Source organism: Hemiscyllium ocellatum, chromosome 2 (genome assembly GCF_020745735.1).
Source record: "Hemiscyllium ocellatum isolate sHemOce1 chromosome 2, sHemOce1.pat.X.cur, whole genome shotgun sequence".
In the NCBI taxonomy this organism is placed as follows: domain Eukaryota; kingdom Metazoa; phylum Chordata; class Chondrichthyes; order Orectolobiformes; family Hemiscylliidae; genus Hemiscyllium; species Hemiscyllium ocellatum.
In genome coordinates, this window is record NC_083402.1 from 139232253 (window position 1) to 139256007 (window position 23755).

Below are 23755 nucleotides of genomic sequence, written 5' to 3' on the forward strand. Positions count from 1 at the left end.
GCCTAACCCTTAGATCTCTGTTCTATACCACTACCCAGGGCCTTAGTATTAACTGAAAAGGTCCTACCTTTTTTTTGGTCTGATCAAAATGTTACAAAAAAACATGCGTTTTGATATAAAGCAAGTTTATTAGCTCACTCTACATTAGTTTGCATTTGTCTCTTATGAGTGACTATTAACTTAAACTAATTTAGATATGTTTAATATTGAGTCTCACTGCCTTCTGTCCGTTAGGGTGCAACAGCTAGTCTGGGGAACTCAGGGTTTGTGGCACTGATCACTATCCCAATCAATTGAAACAGAAAATAAAGTGCAGGAGGAGGCCATTTGGCCCTTCAAGCCTGCACCACCATTCTATATGATCATGGCTGAACATGCAACCTTAGTATCCCACTCCTGCTTTCTCTCCATACCTCTTGATCCCTTTAGCTACAAGGGCCACATCCAGCTCCCTCTTGAATATATCCAATGAACTAGCCCCAACAGCTTTCTGTGCAAGAGAATACCAAAGGATCACAAGTCTGAGTGAAGAAATTCTTCCTCATCTCAGTCCTGAATTGCTTACTTATTCTTGGACTGTGATACTTAATTCTGTACTTCACCAATATCAGGAACATTCTTCCCACATCTCGCCTGTGCAGTCTCATCAGGATTTTACATTTCTATGAGATTCCCCCTCCATTTAAATTCCAGTAAATACCAGCACAGTCAGCCCAGTTTTCCTTTACATGTCAGTCCTGCCATCCTGAGAATCAGTCTGGTGAACCTTCACTGGACTCCCTCAATAGTAAGAATATCCTTCCTCAGACTAGGAAGCCAAAACTACACGCAATACTGAAGGTGTAGCCTCACCAAGGCCCTGTATAACTGCAACAAAACACCCTTATTCCAACACTTAAATCATCCCCCTATGAAGGTCAGCATGCCATTAGCTTTCCTCACCACCTTCAGCAACTGTTCCACTATGACACCCAGGTCTCATTGCACCTCCCATTTCCTAAACTTCCACCATTCAGATAATAATCTGCATCCCTGTTTTTGTCAGTGGATAACCTCACATTTATTCATACTATATTGTACTTGTCAAGTAATTACCACACAGCCAGCATGTCCAAGTCACACTGCAGCTGAAAATGTGTTGCTGGTTAAAGCACAGCAGGTTAGGCAGCATCCAAGGAATAGGAAATTTGACGTTTCGGGCATAAGCCCTTCATCAGGAATGAGGAGAGTGTGCAAGCAGGCTAAGATAAAAGGTAAGGAGGAGGGACTTGGGGGAGAGGCGATGGAGATGTGATAGGTGGAAGGAGGTCAAGGTGAGGGTGATAGGCCGGAGTGGGGTGGGGGCGGAGAGGTCAGGAAGAAGATTGCAGGCTAGGAGGGCGGTGCTGAGTTGAGGGAACCGACTGAGACAAGGTGGGGGAAGGGGAAATGAGGAAACTGGAGAAATCTGAGTTCATTCCTTGTGGTTGGAGGGTTCCCAGGCGGAAGATGAAGCGCTCCTCCTCCAGCCGTCGTGTTGTTATGTTCTGCCGGTGGAGGAGTCCAAGGGCCTGCATGTCCTCGGTGGAGTGGGAGGGAGAGTTAAAGTGTTGAGCCACGGGGTAGTTGGGTTGGTTGGTCCGGGCGTCCCAGAGGTGTTCTCTGAAGCGTTCCGCAAGTAAGCGGCCCGTCTCAGCCTGCTCCTGCCCCACCGAACTCATCTCCGCATACCTCGACACGGTTCTGTCCCCTTTAGTCCAAGAACTCCCCACCTACGTTCGGGACACCACCCACGCCCTCCACCTCCTCCAGGATTTTCGCTTCCCCGGTCCCCAACGCCTTATTTTCACGATGGACATCCAGTCCCTGTACACCTCCATCCCCCATCACGAAGGACTCAAAGCCCTCCGCTTCTTCCTTTCCTGCCGCATCAACCAGTACCCTTCCACTGACACCCTCCTTCGACTGACTGAACTGGTCCTCACCCTGAATAACTTCTCTTTTCAATCCTCCCACTTCCTCCAAACTAAAGGAGTTGCCATGGGCACCCGCATGGGCCCCAGCTATGCCTGTCTCTTCGTAGGATATGTGGAACAGTCCATCTTCCGCAACTACACTGGCACCACCCCCCACCTTTTCCTCCGCTACATCGATGACTGTATCGGCGCTGCCTCGTGCTCCCACGAGGAGGTTGAACAGTTCATCAACTTTACTAACACCTTTCATCCCGACCTCAAATTCACCTGGACTGTCTCAGACTCCTCCCTCCCCTTCCTAGACCTTTCCATTTCTATCTCGGGCGACCGACTCAACACAGACATCTACTATAAACCGACTGACTCCCACAGCTACCTGGACTACACCTCCTCCCACCCTGCCCCCTGTAAAAACTCCATCCCATATTCCCAATTCCTTCGTCTCTGCCTCATCTGCTCCCAGGAGGACCAGTTCCAACACCGCATAGCCCAGATGGCCTCCTTCTTCAAGGACCGCAGAATCCCCCCAGACGTGATCGACGATGCCCTCCACCGCATCTCCTCCACTTCCCGCTCCTCCGCCCTTGAGCCCCGCTCCTCCAACTTCCACCAAGACAGAACCCCACTGGTTCTCACCTACCACCCCACCAACCTCCATATACAACGTATCATCTGCCGTCATTTCCGCCACCTCCAAACGGACCCCACCACCAGGGATATATTTCCCTCCCCTCCCCTATCAGCGTTCCGCAAAGACCACTCCCTTCGTGACTACCTCGTCAGGTCCACACCCCCCACCAACCCAACCTCCACTCCCGGCACCTTCCCCTGCAACCACAGGAAATGTAAAACTTGCGCCCACACCTCCTCCCTCACTTCCCTCCAAGGCCCCAAGGGATCATTCCATATCCGCCACAAGTTCACCTGTACCTCCACACACATCATCTATTGCATCCGCTGCACCCGATGTGGCCTCCTCTATATTGGGGAGACGGGCCGCTTACTTGCGGAACGCTTCAGAGAACACCTCTGGGATGCCCAGACCAACCAACCCAACCACCCCGTGGCTCAACACTTTAACTCTCCCTCCCACTCCACCGAGGACATGCAGGTCCTTGGACTCCTCCACCGGCAGAACATAACAACATGACGGCTGGAGGAGGAGCGCTTCATCTTCCGCCTGGGAACCCTCCAACCACAAGGAATGAACTCAGATTTCTCCAGTTTCCTCATTTCCCCTCCCCCCACCTTGTCTCAGTCGGTTCCCTCAACTCAGCACCACCCTCCTAACCTGCAATCTTCTTCCTTACCTCTCCGCTCCCACCCCACTCCGGCCTATCACCCTCACCTTGACTTCCTTCCACCTATCACATCTCCATCGCCCCTCCCCCAAGTCCCTCCTCCCTACCTTTTATCTTAGCCTGCTTGGCACGCTCTCCTCATTCCTGATGAAGGGCTTATGCCCGAAACGTCGAATTTCCTATTCCTTGGATGCTGCCCAACCTGCTGTGCTTTAACCAGCAACACATTTTCAGCTGTGATCTCCAGCATCTGCAGACCTCATTTTTTACCCCAAGTCACACTGCAGCCTGTTAGCATCCTCTTCATTGCACATACAGAGCCATCTGCAAATTTGGAGACATTGAATTCAATTTTTTCATTAATGTATATTGTGAACAGCTGTAGTCCCAGCACTGAATCTTGCAGTACACCACTCATCATTGCCTTCCTCTCTGAATAGGATCTATTTATTCCAACTTTTTGCTTCCTGTCTGCCAACCAGTTCTCTTATTCACATCAATACATTACCTGCAACACCATTAGTTTTAACTTTGCTCACTGGTCTCTTGCAGGGACCATGTCAAAAGCCTCTTGAAAGTCCTGATACACAACATCCACTGATTCAACCTTATCCACTCTTCTAATCACATCCTTCAAAAAATTCTAGAAGATTTGTCAAGCATGATTTCCCTTTAGTGATTCCAAGCTGACTTAGACCAATTGTGGCACAGTGATTAGCACTGCAGCCTCACAGCGCCAGAGACCGGGGTTCAATTCCTGCCTTGGGCAACTGTTTGTGTGGAGTTTGCATATTCTCCCTGTGTCTGTGTGGGTTTCTTCTGGGTCCTTCCTCCCACAGTCCAAAGATGTGCAGATTAGGTGAATTTATCATGCTAAATTGTTAGGTGAAAGGGTAAATGTAGGAGAATGGGTCTGGGTGGATTGCTCTTCAGAGGGTCAGTGTGGACTTGTTGGGCTGAAGGGCCTGTTTCCACACTGTAAGTAATCTAATCTAATTCTATCACCATTTTCCAAATGCTCAGTTATTACATCCTTAATCATTAACTCCAGCATTTTACCCACCACTGATATAAGGCTAACCATCCAAGTTGAAGTCCAATGAGTGTTGCAAAGTCTCTGATATTAGTACTATTCTGTGTGCTTTCAGTTTTTTCCCATTGTGCAGAAAACCTTCAAGTAGCCATGTCACATGGTTCCCTGACAGCCAAAACAACTGACTTGCATTGAACCAATAATTTTCAACTTGTCTTCAATTGCTCATTGTCACATCCAATTAACCCTTAACAACTAACCCTTAATGATCTGGTTTGAAGATATCACGTTTAATCCTATGATGACATGTGCTTATGCCTTTATTTTTAATTTCCTAATTTCTGTCTTTCATCTCATTAGTGGCTCCCAGACATTTTCAGTTCAGTCATGTCATCAGAGAAAAGCCAAAAATAATTAAGAAAAATGAGAAAGAACTAGACAATAACACAATTTTCCTTATTAATTATTAGTTATTAATTTGTTTAACTAAAAATTATGTTTCAGGCTTCAAATGTAGTATAGCACTTAAAAAACTTTAGCCATCGATAACAAAAGATGCTAAAATAACTATATGTGTTTTAATATGCATAAGTCTCTGATTTTCAAGAAAGTTCATCAAAAAACATTTAAGGAGCAAAAATGATCCTCAGAATCAAATGTAGAAAAAAAAAATGAATTCAATCAAACAGAAAGTAATAGGATTCAGTGGCTTTGAAACAGAGAATCATGGAAGGTGAAAATAATGCCTGAGTTCAAGGATGACTAGTTTTTGATTTTTTTTTAACCAAGCCAAATAAGATTTGTGTATGTGTGAAATGAGGTGAACAATTTCACATCAACAAAAAAGTTAAACTATCTCTCAAAATTGTCAGCAAAGCTGAATTCCTTTGTTGAAAATTATCCACCCAGAAGTGAAGGAAAATGTTCCATTCTAAATCCCCAAGCAAGGCTGACAAAGTAAGAGACAATTTTAAGATTTTGGATAACAAGAAGGTTCAACTCTGAGTGCAAAAATAACATTTTTGTATTTATTCCTAAGATTCAGGAACTGGATCTTTGTTCAACTTGTATGCAAGACTAAATTTCCTAAAATTCATAACTTGATTGAGTTTTTGAATAAGTAACAAAGAGGATTGATGAGGGCTGAGCAGTGGACATGATCTGTATGGACTTCCGTAAGGCAGTCGACAAGATTCCTCATATTAGACTGGTTAGCAATGTTAGACCACATAGAATACAGAGAGAACTAGCCATTTGGATACAGAACTGGTTCAAAATATAGAAGACAGAGGGCGGTGGTGGAGGGTTGCTTTTCAAACTGGAAGCCTGTGACCTGCAGTGAGTCACAAGGATTGGTGCTGGGTCCACTGATTTTCATCACTTTATATAAATGATTTGGATGTGAGCTTAGGAGGCATAGTTAGTAAGTTTGCAAATGACATGAAAATTGGAGGTGTAGTGGACAGCGAAGAAAGTTACCTCAGCGTACAATGGAATCTTAATTAGATGAGCCAATGGGCCGAGGAGTGGCAGATGGAGTTTAACTTAGATAAATGTGAGGTGCTGCATTTTGGAAAGGTAAATCAAGGCAGGACGCATGCACTTAAATGATAAAGTCCTGGGGAGTGTTACTGAACAAAGAGACCATGGAGTGCAGGTTCATAATTCCTTGAAAGACAAGTCCCAAGCAGAGAGGATGGTGAAGAAGGTGTTTGGCATGCTTTCTTTTATTGGTCAGAGCATTGAGTACAGGAGTTGGTAGGTCGTGTTGAGGCCGTATAGGATATTGGTTTGGCCACTTTTGGAATATCACATGTAACTCTGGTCTCCTTCCTATAGGACGGATGTTGTGAAACTTGAAAAGGTTCAGAAAAGATTTACCAGGATATTGCCAGAATGGATTGTTTGAGCTATACGGGGAGGCTGAATAGGCTGGGGCTGATTTTCCCTGGAGCATCAGAGGCTGAGGGGTAACATTATAGAGGTTTATAAAATCATGAGAGTGTGGATAGGGTGAATAGCCAAAGTCTTTTCCCAGGATGGGAGAGTCCAACACTAGAGGGCATTGGTTTAAACTGAGAGTGGAAAGATTTAAAAGGGATCTAAAAGGGCAACTTTTTCACACTGAGGATAGTACATGTATGGAATGAGCTGCCAGAGGAAGTGGTGGAGGCTGGCACAATTACAATATTTAAAAGGTATCTGGATACATATTTGAATAAGAAGGGTTTAGAGGGATATGGGTCAAATGCTGGCAAATGGGACCAGATTTATCCAGGATACCTGGTCAGCAAGGGCAAGTTGGTCCAAAGGGTCTGTTTCCGTGCTGTACATCTCTATGTCTCTATGATTGTATTTGCACTGAAGAGCTATTTAAGTAAATGACTTTTACAACATCAAATAAATGCATAATATTCTTTAGATTCTTGATTTTAATATTGTTTTCTGAATGCATGCTTATGCCTTATCCTGAACTTCTGTGAATTGCAGCACCCAGTGTACTTATTTTAGTCAACTTTTAAAATCAGTTTTTCCTGGTGAAGAGGTTGTCAATCTACCCTGTTGTAACATCATTATCACCATTGGCCCAACATAACCCAGCTGTTAGCACTATTTAGAAAGTGCTGCTAACATAATAAAATATCCCAAAGCACTTTCCAGAAACATCAAGGGGCAAAATCAGTCACTAGACCACATTAGGTGATATGAAAGGTGATTAAAAGTTTGGTCAAAGAGATAGGTTATAAGGAATATCTTAAGAGGAGTAGAGGGTTGTAGAAGTTTAGGGGAAAGAATTCCAGAGCTTAAAACCTGAAGACCGCATCTGATAGAACACTTAAATTTAGGGTGCTCAAGAGGCTAGGAGACAATACAGACATTATGGAGGATCAATGCTGGAGTATGTTGTTAAATCTGAGGTTGTACAGGATATTGGTCTGGCCTCGTCTAGAGTACTGTGTCCATTTCTGGTCACCCAGTTATGGAAAGAATATAATTAAGGTGGAGAGAGTTCAGAAGAGATATTTCAGGATGTTGCCAGGAATGGAAGGTTTGAATTAAAAGGAGAGGCTGGATAAGCTGAGACTTTTTCACTGGAGGATAAGTGGTTGAGAGGTGACCTTACAGAAGGTTTATAAGATTATGAGTGGTAAAGGGAATGGTGGTTGTCTTTTCTCTAGGATGGAGGATTTCAAAACAAGGGGGCACATCTTTAATGTAACGGGAGAGATTTAAAAAAGATATGAGGGAAATTTTTTTTTCACAGCGAGTGGTTTGCATGAGGAAGTGGTGGATGTCGGTAAAATTAGAACGTTTAAAAGATATTTGAATAAGTACTTTCAGAGGAAAGGTTCGGAGGGATATGGGCCAAACTCAGATAGGTGAAAATAATTTAGTTTGGGACTATTGTCGCCATGGACTGGTTGGACTGAAGGGTCTGTCTCCATGTTGTATGATTCTATGACTCTAGAATCATAGAGATTTACAACACGGAAACAGATCCTTCGGTCCAACTCATCCATGCCGACCAGATATCCTAACCTAATCTAGTCCCATTTGCCAGCACTTGGCCCATATCCCTCTAAATCCTGCCTATTTATATACCCATCCAGATGCCTTTTTAATGTTGGAATTGTACCAGCCTCCAGCACACGCACCACCCTCTGTGTGAAAACGTTGCCCCTTAGGTCCCTTTTTAATTTTTCCCCCTCACCCTAAACTTATGCCCTCTAGTTATGGGCTCCCCCACCCCAGGGAAAAGACCGTGTCAATTTGTCCTATCCAAGTCCCTCATGATTTTATAAACCTCTATAATGTCACCCCTCAGTCTCCGATGCTCCAGGGAAAACAGCCCCAGCCTATTCAGCCTCTCCCTATAGCTCAAATTCTCCACCCCTGGCAACATCCTTGTAAATTTTTTCTGAACCCATTCAAGTTTATCTCTATGAGAGATAAAGGGAGGGTGAGGCCTGACAGCAATTTGAAAATATGTTCTGAATTTAATTGTCAAGGCATTAGGTCAGCAATATAGGAATGATGAGTGAATAAAATTTGGTTTAGAGTTTTGAAGGACTTTTAGCTCACAGAAAGTTTTAAGTTATAGCCCAGTAAGGAAAGATGAGGTACTGCTCATCAAGTTTATGTTGAGCTTCACTGAACAGGACAGCAGGCCACGGAAGGGGATGTTAGTGTGAGGGGAAAGTGGAGAATTCAAATGACAGGCTACTGGAAGCTCAGGATCATGCTTTCAGACAAAATGGAGGTGTTCTAGAAAGTAGTCAACCAATCCGCATTTGGTCTATCCAATATATGAGGAGACTATATTATAAGCAATGGATCAATAGACTAAATTAGAAAATGTATACTTAATTTGCTGCTTTACCTGGAGGGAATAAGTTGGGGCCTTGAATGGTGATGTTACTTCTCTTGCATCGCATGGAAGAGTGCCATATGAAGGGAGGTTTCTCTGGACTCTCCATGTAACTGAAGTTTATCTTCAATGCTCTCATTCTTTATGATCTTCTGTGCATCCTCTCTAAGGCCTTGACATTGTTACTAAATGCTTACTTTATAGTGGTCTTCACAGTAAAGGAAGAGGATACAGTACAAGAGATACAAGGAAAACCAAAATTAATTTGAGGGGTCAAATTTACTAGATTTAAAAGACTTTTAAGAATAAGTAATGAAGAAAATAAGAATACTGAACATAGACAATTCTCCAGGATATTATGGCTTCCAACTCAGTTTATTAAAAATGTAGGTGGTGACATTACAAATGTTTCAGTTACAAATTTCCAAACTCTCTTGAGTGAAGAACTGTCCTCTTTTATTGCAATATTGCCAAAGTCATTCCATTAGTTATGGAAAATTTTTTAAAATGTGTGGAAATTTTGGTTCTTTTGCGCTAATGATATGAATTTGTTATTAGTAACAGAGTGACTGAGCATTTGGACAAAAATGAACCAATAAGAGAGCTAGCATAGATTTGTCAAGGGTACGACTAATATAATAAACTGAACTGAATATTTAAGGAAGTAATTTGTGGAAAAAAGGAAAAGTCTGTGGATATTATTTAAATGGATTTCTAGATGCCACTCCACATAAATGACTGTTGACAGACATGAATAAGTGTGAAGTTATTCACTCTGGTAGGAAAATCAGAACGGTAGAATATTTTTTAAATGTAAGATTGAGAAATTTTTGTGTCCAAATTGACTTATGTGTTTCTGTTCATTCATCACTAAAACATAGCCTTCAGGTGCAGCATCAATCATGGAAACATATAGCATGTTGGCCTTCATCACAACAGATTTGAGTATAGGAGACAAGCACCTTATTGCAGTTTGATGTATAGTTTCATAGTAATAGAAGCAGGGGTAGCCCATCGAAGCCCATCCGCCATTCATTAAGATCATGGTTGATCTATCCATTGTCTCAGCTCCTCCTACTTGCATTATCCCCATAACCCTTAATTCCACTACCATGCACAAACCAATCAAACTGTGTCTTGAATATATTTCATGAAGGTGCCTGTACTGCTTCCTTGGGCAGAGAATTCCATAAATTCATTCCTCTCTGGGAAAAGCAGTTCCTCCTCATTTCTGTCCTAAATCTATTACCCCTAATCTTGAGGTCATGTCACTAGTCCTAGTCTCTCACACCAGCAGAAACAACTTGCCTCCATCTTATATATCCCTTTCATAATTTTATATGTTTCTAGAAGATGCCCCCTCATTCTTCTAAATTCTAACGAGTACAGTCCTAGGCAGCTCAATCTCTCCCTATAGGGTAACTCCCCTCATCTCCGGAATCAACCTAGTGAACCTCCTCTGCACACCTCCAAAGCCAATATATCCTTCCTCAAGCAAGGAGACCAGAACCTGCACACGATACTTCAGGTGCGGCCTCTCCAACACCTTGTACAATTGCAGAAAAATGATTCACTGCTTATTTTTTTTAATTAAAAGAAATCCTCATACTTGCTTTTCTTATTGTGTCTGAACCAATTTTATCCTTTTAGATTAGATTACCTACAGTGAGGAAACAGGCCATTTGGCCCAACAAGTCCACACCAACCCTCCGAAGAGAAATCCATCCAGCCCTATTCCCCTACCCTATATTTACCCCTGACTCATGCACCTAACACTATGGGCAATTTAGCATGGCCAGTTCACCTGACCTGTACATCTTTGGATTGTGGGAGGAAACTGGAGCACTCGAGGGAAACCCACGCAGACACATGGAGAATGTGCAAACCCCACACAGACAATCGCCTGAGGCGGGAATTGAACTTGGGTCCCTGGAGCTGTGAGCCAGCATTCCTTTTATTATATTGTCCTTCTTGATTATTACTGCCCAGACACTTTTCTCCTAATGTCTGAATGTCAAGTGCAGTAAATACTGCCTGGGACATCCTCTTTCTCTGCAGTCCCTCTTCCACCCACCTGCTATCCCTGCACCCACGTGCTGCACAGCACCAACCCCAATGCCACTGCATGGAGGTCCATGCCAAAGTGCCCACATTTCTTTCCCAGGAGTTAATGACTCTGGCTGAGGATGAATGAAAAGTTCCAACCTGAAATGTCGACTCCCCTGCTCCTCTGCTGTTGCTTGATCCACTACTCTTTTTCCAGCTCCACAATTTATTGACTCTGCAGTCTTCACTATCTCCAAGACTCTGGCTGAGGTGCAAAGCCCATTGTACTTGGAGGTCTTTTGGTAAATCATTATCATCCTCTTCATTGATGCTTTCAAGGTACTGCAATCACTACTGTCGATGCTGGAACTCTGAAATGAAAGCAAAAAATCTTGGAAATACCAACCAGGCCGTGGCAGCATCTATTTATGGAGAGATTGGAGCTTATCGTCATAAACATAGTCATAATTCACTCTAAGTCAAATGCTGAATGACGTGCAAGTCACTGATATTTAACTGCATCATCAGTTGGCTGCGAGGTTCCAATGGCACTAATGGCCAGCAGTTCACCCTTGGCTGTTGTTAGCTGGCGAATCTGGGAGGACTACCTTGAGTTATTGACTTTAATCAATGCTCTGTCTCCTCTCCAGCAGGTCAAGAACAGGCCCCAGTAATGGCACCTGATGGATAGTGAGGGAAAATATCAGTGAGAAGCATAATAAGTTATGAGGATGAGTAGGAAATGGGGAGTGGTTAGATGGGATGTGAGGAAATACACAGAACAAGAAAGATAAGTATGCTTGCAAGTTAAGTGGTTGTAATGAGTAATGTACCTGAGTAGAACCAACAAAACAGAATGTAGGATAGTGTGTTCCTTAATGTAGGTGGGATAGCCTCTGGAAGAGGACAGGGAACCAGCATGATCCCCCCCCTCCATGTTTTGCCACTTATGTGCAGACACAAGAATGGATATGAGGCCAGCTAAGATCTGGTTGGCCTGCTGAATGTAACAAACAAAAGAAGAGTAGAGAACAGGTAGTGTTGCAAGTGCATTTTTGTTTAAGTTTAAGTAAAATTTCCAATAGTAACAAATACGAATAGTAGAATATTGAATGGCAGTAACAAGAAATCAAAGCCAATGTACCCACCATGGAATGATTAGTATTTATAATGCTGTCCAATCCTGCCATCATTCAGAAGTAATTTGTTTCCCAAGGAGTCAGAGTACATATCTTTGGATTCTTCAAAGAAGTTGATGCAGAGTTTGAATGCTGCTTACTTCCAGCCTGGTCCTTTATTTTCATCAAGTGCTTGCCTCCCTGGAGAAACCATGTTTTGTAGGAGACATACAAGGAGCTGTTTTGTAGAAGACATACAAGGAGCTGATCTCCTACACGTTTGTAGATTTTATTCCCTGTGGTTTGCTGAGATGTATCAGATACCTCTCCTCCGTTAGGTCTGGCAATGCTTCATCTCAAGGGGGAATATGCTTTCCAGCATGTCAAATACTTCATACAGCATGTCCCTGTCAGTCTCTTTCAGATTATATGCTTAAACACTATCACAGAATTCTTCAAAGGACATGATATAGAGTCATAGAGATGTACAGCATGGAAATTATGCAGTAGACATTCAATAGTTCAGCAGCAGTCACTTTATAATTCTGAGGTGATGCATGGCAATTTAATGGAGTTACATTATGATGACATACCTGAACTACAACTGTTGCATTTGAACTTTTCCAATAAAACATTCACATCTCTCCTTCCTTGATGACTGACATTGATAACACGTCAGTGAAATAACTCCAGAGAGGCCGATAGCCTGTCACCAAGTCATTCTTTATTTACACGTGGAAAGTCCTCGACACTGATCCAGCTCTCTCAGAGTGAGCAGCACCTCTGACACTCCTGTTCATATCTGTCAGCCAGTGCACCCAATTAGACCAGATTAAAAGCCTCAAACAGGAAGCCTCATATTGTATGAAGTCCACCTGGCTGGCCTTATTACATTTACAACAGTCAGCACAAAGGGAAGAATATACAATGCTATCCTTTCCTTCTTTTTGTCATGATATCAAATGCTTTTGGCCATTCTGGATTAAACAATATCTACCTCAGAAATTTTGAATTGGTGAATAGCACAAAGTGCGTCAGGGTACAGGTTGTGATGAGGACAATGATAGGACCTTTTCTGTGGGCACTCTCCCATCTGGAAATGATTTCCAATGACTGACATTAGTGATAGCCAACAAAGCTGGTGGTACGTGCTGTCAAGGGGATGCAGAACCAGCCTAAAAGACCTTTCTGTGTAAGCACACTCACCAACCTGGAAGTGATCATCATCCCAATTAGCCAATATTTAGCCAGCAGGAGGGCCTTTTGGAATCATCAAAGTTGGTTGAAACTGTGAACTTTTGAAATATTGAAATGAATGTTGTCTGGTATCAGATTAGGCGCTAATGTGGTGGAATCCAGACAGTCTGGTATAAAACCCAATTTGGCACTCATCCAGTGTGCAATTTGAGTTTGTCTACTGAGTAGTATGGGTGGAAGTCAGTAGCAGGAAAGGAGCAGTCAGTTTATTGGTATTTTTTCTATAGAGCCCCCAATAGCAGCAGAGAAATGGAAGAACAGATTGGACAGCAGATCTTTGTAAGGTGCAGATGTAACAGAGTTGTTGTTATGTGTGACTTCAACTTCCCCAATATTGATTGGAACCTCCTTAGTGCATTAGATCTGGATGGAGCTGATTTTGTCAGGTGTGTCCAGGAAGGATTCCTGTCTGGTTTCTTTATTTTTTTTCTAGTTTTTCAGTAGTCTTGTTGGGAATTTAGTGTAGTGGGGATGGAGGTTAGGGCAGTTGAATGTTCCTCCTGCAGACTGTGGGAGGTGAAGGTCACCAGTAGTGTCCCTGCAAACTGCATCTGTGGGAAGTGCACCCAACTTCAGCTCTTCGAAAACCATGTTAGGGAGCTGGAGCTGGAGTTGGATGAATTTTGGATCATTTGGGAGGTGGAGGGGGTTATTGAGAGGAGTTACAAGGATGTAGTCACACCTCAGGTAAAAGAAGAAGGCAGATGAGTTACTGTGAGGGGGTGGAAAGGGAACCAGCAGGCAGTGCAGGGATCCCCTGTGGGCCATTCCCCTCAACAACAAATATAGCTTTTTGGATTCCGTTGATGGGGGACTTACCAAGAGTAAGCAATGGGGCACTGGTCTCTGGCACAGAGTCTGTCCCTGTTGCTCAGGAGGGAAGGGGGAAGAGGAGCAGAGCTTTAGTCAATGGGGACTCCATAGCTAGGGGAACAGATAAGAGGTTCTGTGGGAATAAAAGAGACTCACAGTTGGTGTGTTGCCTTCCAGTTGCCAGGGTTCGTGATGTCTCTGATCATGTTTTCGGGATCCTTGAGAGGGAAGGGGAGCAGCCCCAAGTCATGGTCCACATCGGCAACAATGACACAGGTAGGAAAAGGGATGGGGTATTAAGGCAGAAATTCAGGGAGCTAGGGTGGAAACTTAGAGCTAGACCAAACAGAATTGTTATCTCTGGTTTGTTGCCTGTGCCACGTGCTAGGGGGGTGAGGAATAGGGAGAGAGAGAAGTTGAACACGTGGCTACAGGAATAGTGCAGGAGGAAGGTTTTTGGATCGCTGGATAATTGGGAATCTTTCTGGGATAGGTAAGACCTCTACAAACAGGATGGTCTTCACCTGAACCAGAGGGGTACCAATATCCTGGGGAGAAATTTGCTTATACTCTTTGCGTAGGTTTAAACTAATTCAACAGAGGGATGGGAACTTGAATTATAGTTTGAGAATAAAGGAAGTGGAAAGTAGGGAGGTCCAAAATAAGGTTTCAGGGTCACAAGAGGGCACCAGCAAGCAAAACGTTGGTTTACAGCGTGTCTACTTCAATGACAGGAGCATTCGGAATAAGGTGGGGAACTTGCAGCATGGGTTGGTATCTTGGATTTCGATGTTGTGGCCATTTCAGAGATATGGACAGAGCACGGACAGGAATGAATATTGCAGGTTCTGGGATTTAGATGTTAAAGTAAGAACAGAGAAAACTGTAAAAGAGGTGAGGGTGTGGCGCTGTTAGTCAAGGATATTATGGTTACAGAAAGGATGTTTGAGGGCATGTTTACTGAGGTAGTATGGGCTGAGATTAGAAACAGGAAAGGAGAGGCTACCCTGTTGAGAGTTTTCTATAGGCCTCCAAATAGTTCCAGAGATGTAAAGGATCAGATAGTAAAGATGATCCTCGATAGGAGTGAGAGTGACAGGGTAGTTGTTATGGGGGACTTTAACTTTCCAAATATTGACTGGGAATACTATAGTTCAAGTACTTTAGATGTGTCAGTTTTTATCCAATATGTGCAGGAGGGTTTCCTGACACAATATGTAGACAGGTCAACAAGGGGTGAGGCCACACTGAATTTGGTATTGAGTAATGAACTAGGTCAGGTGTTAAGTTTTGAGGTGGTGAGTACTTTGGTGATACTGACCGCAATTCAGTTTTGTTTACTTTAGTGATGTAAAGAGATAGGTATGTACAGGGCAAGAGCTATAGCTGCAGGAAAGGCAATTATAATACGATTAGGCAAGATTTAGGATGCATACGATGGGGAAGGAAACAGCAGTGGATTGGCACAATTGAGCTTATTCAAGGACCAGTTATTGCGGGTCGTTGATAAGTATGTACCTGTCAGGCAGGGAGGAAGTTGTCGAGCACGGGAGCTATGGTTTACTAAGGAAGTTGAAACTCTTGCCAAGAGGAAGAAGAAGACTTATGTTAGGATGAAATGTGATGGCTCAGTTAGGGCGCTTCAGAGTTACAAGTAAACCAGGAAAGACCTAAAGAGAGAACTAAGAAGAGCCAGGAGGGGACATGAGAAGTCATTGACAGATAGGATCAAGGAAAACCCAAAGACTTTCTATAGCTATATCAGAAATAAAAGAATGTCTAAAGTAAGATTAGGGACAATCAAGTATAGTAATGGGAAGTTGTGGGTGAAGTCAGAGGAGATAGGGGAAGCGCTAAATGAATATTTGTGTCAGTATTCACATTAGAAAAAGACAATGTGGTTGAGGAGAATACTGAGATACAGGCTACTAGACTAGATGGGATTGAGGTGCATGAGGAGGAGGTGTTAGCAATTCTGGTAAGTGTAAAAATAGATGTCTCCTGGGCTGGTTGGGATTTATCCTAGGATTCTCTGGGAATCCAGCGAAGAGATTGCTGAGCCTTTGGCTTTGATCTTTATGTCGTCATTGTCTACAATAGTGCCAGAGGGTGGAGGATAGCAAATGTTGTTCCCTTGTTCAAAAAGGGGAGTAGAGACAACCCTGGAAATTATAAACCTGTGAGCCTTACTTTGGTTGTGGGTAAAGTGTTGGAAAAGGTTATCAGAGATAGGATTTATAATCATCTAGAGAGGAATAAGTTGATTAGTGATAGTCAACATGGTTTTGTGAAGTGTAAGTCATGTCTCACAAATGTTATTGAGTTCTTTGAGAAGGTGACCAAATAGGTGGATGAGGGTAAAGTGATTGATGTGGTATATATGGATTTCAGTAAGGCGTTTGATAAGATTCCCCACAGCAGGCTATTGCACAAAATATGGAGGCATGGAATTGAGGCTGATTAGCACTTTGGATCAGAAATTAGCTAGCTGAAAGAAGACAGAGGGTGGTGGTTGATGGGAATATTCATCCTGGGGTTCAGTTACTAGTGGGGTACAGAAAGGATCTGTTTTGGATCCACTGTTGTTTGTCATTTATATAAGTGACCTGGATGAGGGCATAGAAGGATGGGTTAGTAAATTTGCGGATGACACTAAGGTCAGTAGTGTTGTGAATAGTGACGAAGGATGTTGTAGGTTACAGAGAGACATAGAAAAGCTGCAGACCTGGGCTGAGAGGTGGCAAATGGAGTTTAATGTGGACAAGTGTGAGGTGATTCACTTTGGAAGGAGTAACAGGAGTGCACAGTACTGGGCTAATGGTAAGATTCTTGGTGGTGTCGATGAGCAGAGAGGTCTCAGTGTCCGTTGTATATAGATCCTTGAAAATTGCCACCCACGTTGATAGGTTGTTAAGAAGGCATACAGTGGTATGCCTTTTATTGGTAGAGGGATTGAGTTTTGGAACCATGAGATCATGCTGCATCTGTACAAAACTCTGGTGTGGCCACATTTGGAGTATTGTGTACAGTTCTGGTCACCGATGTGGAAGCTTTGGAAAGGGTTCAGAGGAGATTTATTAGAATGTTGCCTGGTATGGAGGGAAGGTCTTATGAGGAAAGGCTGAGTGACTGGAGGCTGTTTTTGTTAGAGAGAAGAAGGTTGAGAGGCAACTTAATTGAGACACATGAAAGGGTTAGATAGGTTAGACAGTGAGACAGTTTTTCCTTGGATGGTGAGGGCTAGCACGAGTGGACAAAGCTTTAAATTGAGGGGTGATAGATATAGGACAGATGTCAGAGGTAGTTTCATTACTCAGAGTAGTAGGGGTGTGGAATACACTGTCTGCAACAGTAGTAGATATGCCATCTTTGAGGGCATTTAAATGGTCATTGGATAGGCATATGGATGAGAATGGAATAGTATGGGATAGGTGGGCTTCAAATTGGTTCCACAGGTTGGCGCAACATCGAGGGCCGGAGGGCATTTACTGTGCTTTAATGTTCTTTGTTTCTATGATTCAATATGAAGAGAGCTAGGAGCTTATTCCTCATGTATGTGTAGGACGCCTTTAGGTTTTCCCTAATCTTTCCCACCAAGGCTTTTTTGTGTCCCCTCCTAGCTCTCCTCAGTCAATTTTTGAGTTCTTTCCTAGCTCCCCTGTAATCTGCGAAAACTGTGCCAGATCCTTGCTTCCTTAACCTTGAGTAAGCTTCCTTTTTCCTTTTGATTAGAAGCTCCTCTGCTCTTGTCATCCAAGGCTCCTTCACGTTACCATTCCTTGCCTGTCCCACGTGAGGAATAAGAGAATGATCAAAGAGAGGGTAGGGCCAATCAGGGAGAGTGGAGAGAACTTCTGTCTGGAGTCTGAAGAGGTAGGGGAGGCCCTAAATGAGTTTTTTTGCTTCAGTATTCACTGGAGAGAGGACCCTTGTTGACAGTGAGAACACCGTGGATCAGGTTAATAGGCTTGAACAGATTGATATTAAGGAAGTGAATGTGTTGGAAATTCTGGGAAGTATTAAGATTAGATTAGATTACTTACAGTGTGGAAACAGGCCCTTCGGCCCAACAAGTCCATACCGACCCTCCGAAGTCCATCCAAACCCATTCCCCTACATTTACCCCTTCACCTAACACTACAGGCAATTTTATAGATAAGTCCCCAGGGCTGGACTAGATATATCCAAGGTTGCTAGGGGAAGCAAGGAATGAGATTGCTGTGCCTCTGGCAATGATCTTTACATCCTCACTCTCCACTGGAGTAGTACTAGCTGATTGGAGGGAGGTGAGTGTTGTACTTCTGTTCAAGAAAGGGAATAGGGGAATACTGGGAATTATAGACCAGTCAGTCATAATCTGTGGTAAGCAAGATACTGGAAAGCACTGTGAGAGATAGGGTTTATGACTATTTGGAAAAACATAGTTTGATTACAGATAGTCAGCATGACGTTTTGAGGGGATGGTCATGCCTCACAAGCCATATTGAGGTCTTCGAAGGCTGATGAAAGGCTTATGCCTGAAACGTCAACTCTTCTGCTCCTCGGATGCTGCCTGACCGGCTGTGCTTTTCTATCACAGCATCTCTGACTTTGATCTCCAGCATCTGCAGTTGTCACCTTCTCTTGAGTTCTTTGAGGACATGATGAGACATGTTGTTGAAGTTGAACAGTGGATTTGGTGTATATGGATTTCAGTAAGGCATTGATAAGGTTCCCCACAGTAGGCTCTTTGAAAAAGTTAGGAGGTATGGAATACAGGGAAATTTGGCTATCTGAATACAGAATTGGATGGCCAGTGGTGTCACGTAGCAATCTGTTCTTGGGCCTCTGCTGTTTGTAGTTTTTAAAAATTACTTGGATGAAGAAGTGGAAGGGTGGATTAGTAAATTTGCCAATGATACAAATTTTGGTGGTGTTGTAGCTTTCTTCCTTTCTTTTCTTGGGGAAGAGTATCCTCAGTGTTCAGTTCCTCACACCCCCCTTGTTGTAAATCAAGTAAAGGATCATTGAAGGAACATTTTCTTGCTTCTAACTTGCACCTTGAATTGGACCTTTAATGTCATAGAGCCTTAGAGGTCTACAACAAGGAAACAGGTTCTTTGGCCCAACTTTTCCACGCCACCCATTTTTCACAATTAGTTCCATTTGCCTCATTTGGTCTCTATCCCTCCATACCTATCCCATCATGTACCTGTCTAAATGCTACTTAAATGACGAAATTGTACTCATTTCCACCACTATGTCATTCAGCCTGTTCCAGACTAGTCACCGCCCTCTGCGTGAAACAATTGCCTCTCTGGATCCTTTTGTATCTTTTCTGTCTCACCTTAAATCTCTGCCGTCTAGTTTTAGACTCCCCTACCATGGGGAAAGGCCATTGGCTATCTACCTTACCTATACCTCTCATGAAATTATAGACTAATCTAAGGTCACCCCTCAGTCTCCTATGCTTTAAATGCTGGTGATTCAAGCCAATGCCAGCCTCAGAAATAAAATGATAATGAGCTAGTTGTGGGATAGACATACCAAACTTACTGTGAGTGTCTCTCAATGTATGTCGACACATTATACGTAACACCACCTGCAACTCTCCCTGAATATGATTCCTGTTTCCAGCTCTCTCCCTGAGGTCTTATCCAGCCTGAAGCTCCGGGATCCATGTCTGAATGCCACTTATTGCTCAAACTTTGTACCCGCTGCAGAGATAGTTTTCACTATTTCAGCTCTCTCCTCCCATCAGGCAGCCTCACACTGTCTTTGAAATTTTACCCTCTCTTTCCTCACATCCCAAATATTTCCTTCTCTTTCTCTCTCTCTCTCTTTCCTCACACCCTCCCACCAGAGTTTACATTGTCTCTCAGTTCACCATACCCACAAATTCTACCCTCTCTTTCTCCATTCCAATGCAATGAATGTGCGGATATTTTAAATAATTAAAAATTCATAGCTTTAATAACAACTACTCATGGGGTAAGCAAGTCAAAAACATTCCTATATTCAGTACAAAGATAAATGCAATGTTGACATTCATGTGTATGGTGTATGACCCTGATTTTAGTTCAGGTGTGGTGCAGTTAAAAAGAAGCGAAGAGAATTCTTTCGTATTTGTATAAATGAAAGGTAACTAGGAATAAACGGATTAAAAATCTGCACAACTTAACAGTGGCATGGGCAGCATGGTGACTCAATGGTTAGCACTGCTTCCTCACAGCACCAGAGACCCAGATTCGATTGCGACCTCAGGCTTGTGGAGTTTGCACATTCTCCCAATGTCTGCATGGGTGTTTCAGAGGAAACAGTCCAAAAATGTGCACGGTAGGTGGATCAGCCATGGGAAATGCAGGGTTACAGGGATCAGGAGGTGTAGGATGCCCTTTGGAAGGTTGGTGTGGACTCAGTGGGCCAAATGGATTCTATAAATTGCAATTGTGGGAATGTTGGTTTAAGTACACAAGTTAGGCTTTACTGATGGGATTGTGACCCAACGTGTTCTTTGAACTGGAGGTCTGCTGGAATGGATCATGGGGCAGAAGAGGAGAAATCACTGTCAAATGAAAAAAAAATCTGCTTTCTCAACAGGTCCAGGTTATTGGGAGACTGGACTTCCCTTGGGGTTACACAGCCCCACCCTAATTCTCACCCATGCCCTCATCACTAAACTGATTTCTGGACACTCTGTCTGCTGCACTGTACTGACGTTCCTGTGTCTCCAAAGCTCGGTACCTAACTGTCAATCAGGCAATTAATCAACTGGCATTTAGAGCCTGTTTATTACAATGGGGCCTAGGGTTAAAATCCCTGTTGGCCTCAGAGTCTGAGCTTCTTGCAGGCCCACCTGCACTATCACTAAATTATTGCTGACACAATGGCCTGTTAATAAAAGTGAACCTTGTCCCCCATTGATCATATCCACTGAGCAACTGGGTGAAGCTTGGACAGTCTTGAATCCTGGGGTCCGTTATTTAACCGAGGCTAGCAGTATTGAGGCTATGGCTTTTAAAGAAGGGAAGGTCAGCCAATGTTTACCTGGTTTAGCAGGTGAGAAAAACTTTGCAAATATGGGCAGAGATTTGTATTACTGGAGCATAGTTTTAAGACTCTCATTCATAATATAGATTGACATAGGAGGAAGAACTGTTTGGATTAGAGGGGGTGGGGTGAGGGATAAATCAAGTCAGTCAACCTCAGCAGCCACACATGTGACTGTCATGTGAAAAGATGATTAGGCTTGGCTATACTTCGCCATGTGGATGGATAGCCTGCTGACATTCACGTTGGCAAATACTCATCCTCTCAAAGCTAGCCTCTCACAAACTGCTGTCTGCCTGAAGCAGAACTAATGCATCATGACAAGCTCCCTTGAAATCAGCAGGCACATACAGAAACTGACACAAGCCTCAAACATGCCCAGTTACATTTTCCCAAGATGATACCTCTCCTGAGAGCAGGCCAGTTTTAGCAATGAGCTGCGTACATGTCAACACGCGAGTTTGTCTATCACTGCTGGGTTCCCTGGAGAACGCAGCAAAATAGCTGTCATTGCGCTCAAACCACTCAATAGAACAGACTGGTGGAGGCCTGCAATATGTCCTGTAGGGACCTTGAATTGTGGCAGGAGTATGATCAGCAGGTAACACAACACGTCACCATCACAGTCAAGGCCAAAATCACTGCAGGATCTATATTTAAAACAGACCTCAACTTCTGTTCAGATTCAATGAGCCCAACTACTGTGGACAGCAATTGTTAGGCCAGGAATTCACAAAAATATTCCGCAAAATGGTTTCCTTCTCTCCTGCTTTCTACAGGGCCTTAAAAAAAGTAGTTTCTGATATATTGTGGCCTGAACTCAGTATTCCTGTAGACCCCGGTAGATGTTGATTCTAGTGTTCATCATGAGTGTATCCTCCTCTGCCTTAGAAAACATTCCATCATTTTCTGGGAAAAGGAATTACACAGACTCAAAACCCCTCTGAGAGTAAAAGTTCCTCTTTATTTGCATCTTAACTGGAAGACTTAATTTAGTTTATTCTTGTCTCTCCCTTCAGTATCCCCTCTCCAAGTCCCTCAGGATCTTATATGTTTCAATAATATCACCTCTCATTCTTCTAAACCACAACAGATACAGGCTGAACCTGTCCAACCTTCACACACATTTGTTCTCTACAACTCATCCTAGGTATCAATCAACTGAACCTTTTCTGAACTCCCTGTAAAGCAACCTGTAAAGTTTCACATGCCATAGTCAGGAATATTTGGAGTGGACAGCTTCTTCTGTTTGGAGAAAGTGAGGTCTGCAGATGCTGGAGATCAGAGTCATGAGTGTGTTGCTGGAAAAGCACAGCTGGTCAGGCAGCATCCGAGGAGCAGGAAAATCAATGTTTCGGGCCAGAGCCCTTCATCAGGTTCAAAACGTTGAGCTTCTTCTGTTTGCTAACTATTGAGCGCTTGTACCTGCTGATGAAAAGACAAAAATCTTTACATAGAGGAATGTCACTCATCTGAGAAGGGCAGACTGCAACATTACTCATTCTACCTTGCTAGCCTTTCTATTGACACTGACCGACCTAGCTCCTCTCCAGCCAGCTTCTTCTTAAAGGTGACCAAGAACCCCTCTGCTGGTCTGAACCCACTCTTCTTTATTGTGCAGCAGCTTGTCCTGCAATGAGAGAAAGAGAAGTGTTGAGAGTGATAGGAAGGCGAGTGTGCTGTGACTGGGCAGTAGCTGAGTGATGACCCTCCAGTGTGAGGTTGCACTGGTACTTCTTGTAGAACGGGGGAGAGTGTGCTTCCTGTATTGGGTCCTGTTTCTTTAATGCCAGCAGGAGGCACGCCCTCGTGTTACAAGGGCCCAGGTTGCTCAGGTCTGATAGGGAGCTGCTTTCATCTCCTTTCAGAGGACGTCTAATCTGGCCGAGACAGCCTGGAGTTTGTGAAGTGAGGTGCCACCGTCCGCTGATTTGCTGAAATCTCTGGTGTATATGTCTGTGTTTTGCAGGATAGCTGGTGAAGGAAGATGCTAGGAGCAATCACCACTACAGATCGTGGAGTTCCTCGCTAGCAGTGAATGAAGGAGTGGCATTTAAATGTGGCACCAGAACATTCTACCCAGGAAGAACTGGCAGGGGGTGAGGTCTTACATCTTTAAACATACGTGTCTCACCACTTATCCACAGGACTTGCTTGTATACAAAATAAGCTGAAAAGCAGAAACTGCAGAAAGTTCACCATTGGCCCTGGAAGATGTGACACCATCTCTGATACTTGGCGCCATACTTTAACTCCCAAATCGGAAATCCACGCCCCTCATGTCCCTGAAATTGTTATCAAACCATACTTTTTTTTTGTTCCATCTATTCACTTGTTTCATTATCAATACCCTGTGCGTTCAAATACAGAGTCTTTAGTTCTGTCTTTTATTAATATTTTTGTGCTCTCTTCCCCTGTATGTTGTTGCACTCTTAGGTTTGTACGCTATGATCACAATTTGCTTCTTTACGATCTTTCTCAATTTATCAAACCTTCCCAAGCTTGATTCCCCCATCATCGCTAATTAATTTAAAGTCCTCTCTCCCACCCTGGTTAAACCTCTCGTAAAAGCACTGGTCCTAGCATTGTTTGGGAGAAGACCTTCCAGCTGTTACAGATCATGGTTTCCCCAGTGCTGGTGCCCTAGGAACTGAAACCCATTTCTCCCAGTCCAGTCTTTGAATCATGCATTTATCTCCCTAATCTTATTTGCCCTATGCCAATATGCTCATTGTTCAGATAATAATCCAGAGATTATAACTTTTTGAGGGAAGGACCATTCTAAAGCACTTCACAATGATTGACATTATGTTGAAATGGATGCATGTCTGTAC

At 43.4% G+C, this 23755-nt stretch overlaps 1 long non-coding RNA gene across 1 annotated transcript in view; it reads left to right on the top strand.

Moving 5' to 3' along the window:
- Positions 1-23755, top strand: part of LOC132829162 (uncharacterized) — a 47635-nt gene that overhangs the window by 18624 nt on the left and 5256 nt on the right. The window contains exon 2 of the long non-coding RNA XR_009646220.1: positions 22891-23020. This is a non-coding gene — a long non-coding RNA (uncharacterized LOC132829162). The remainder of the gene's footprint in view (positions 1-22890; positions 23021-23755) is intronic.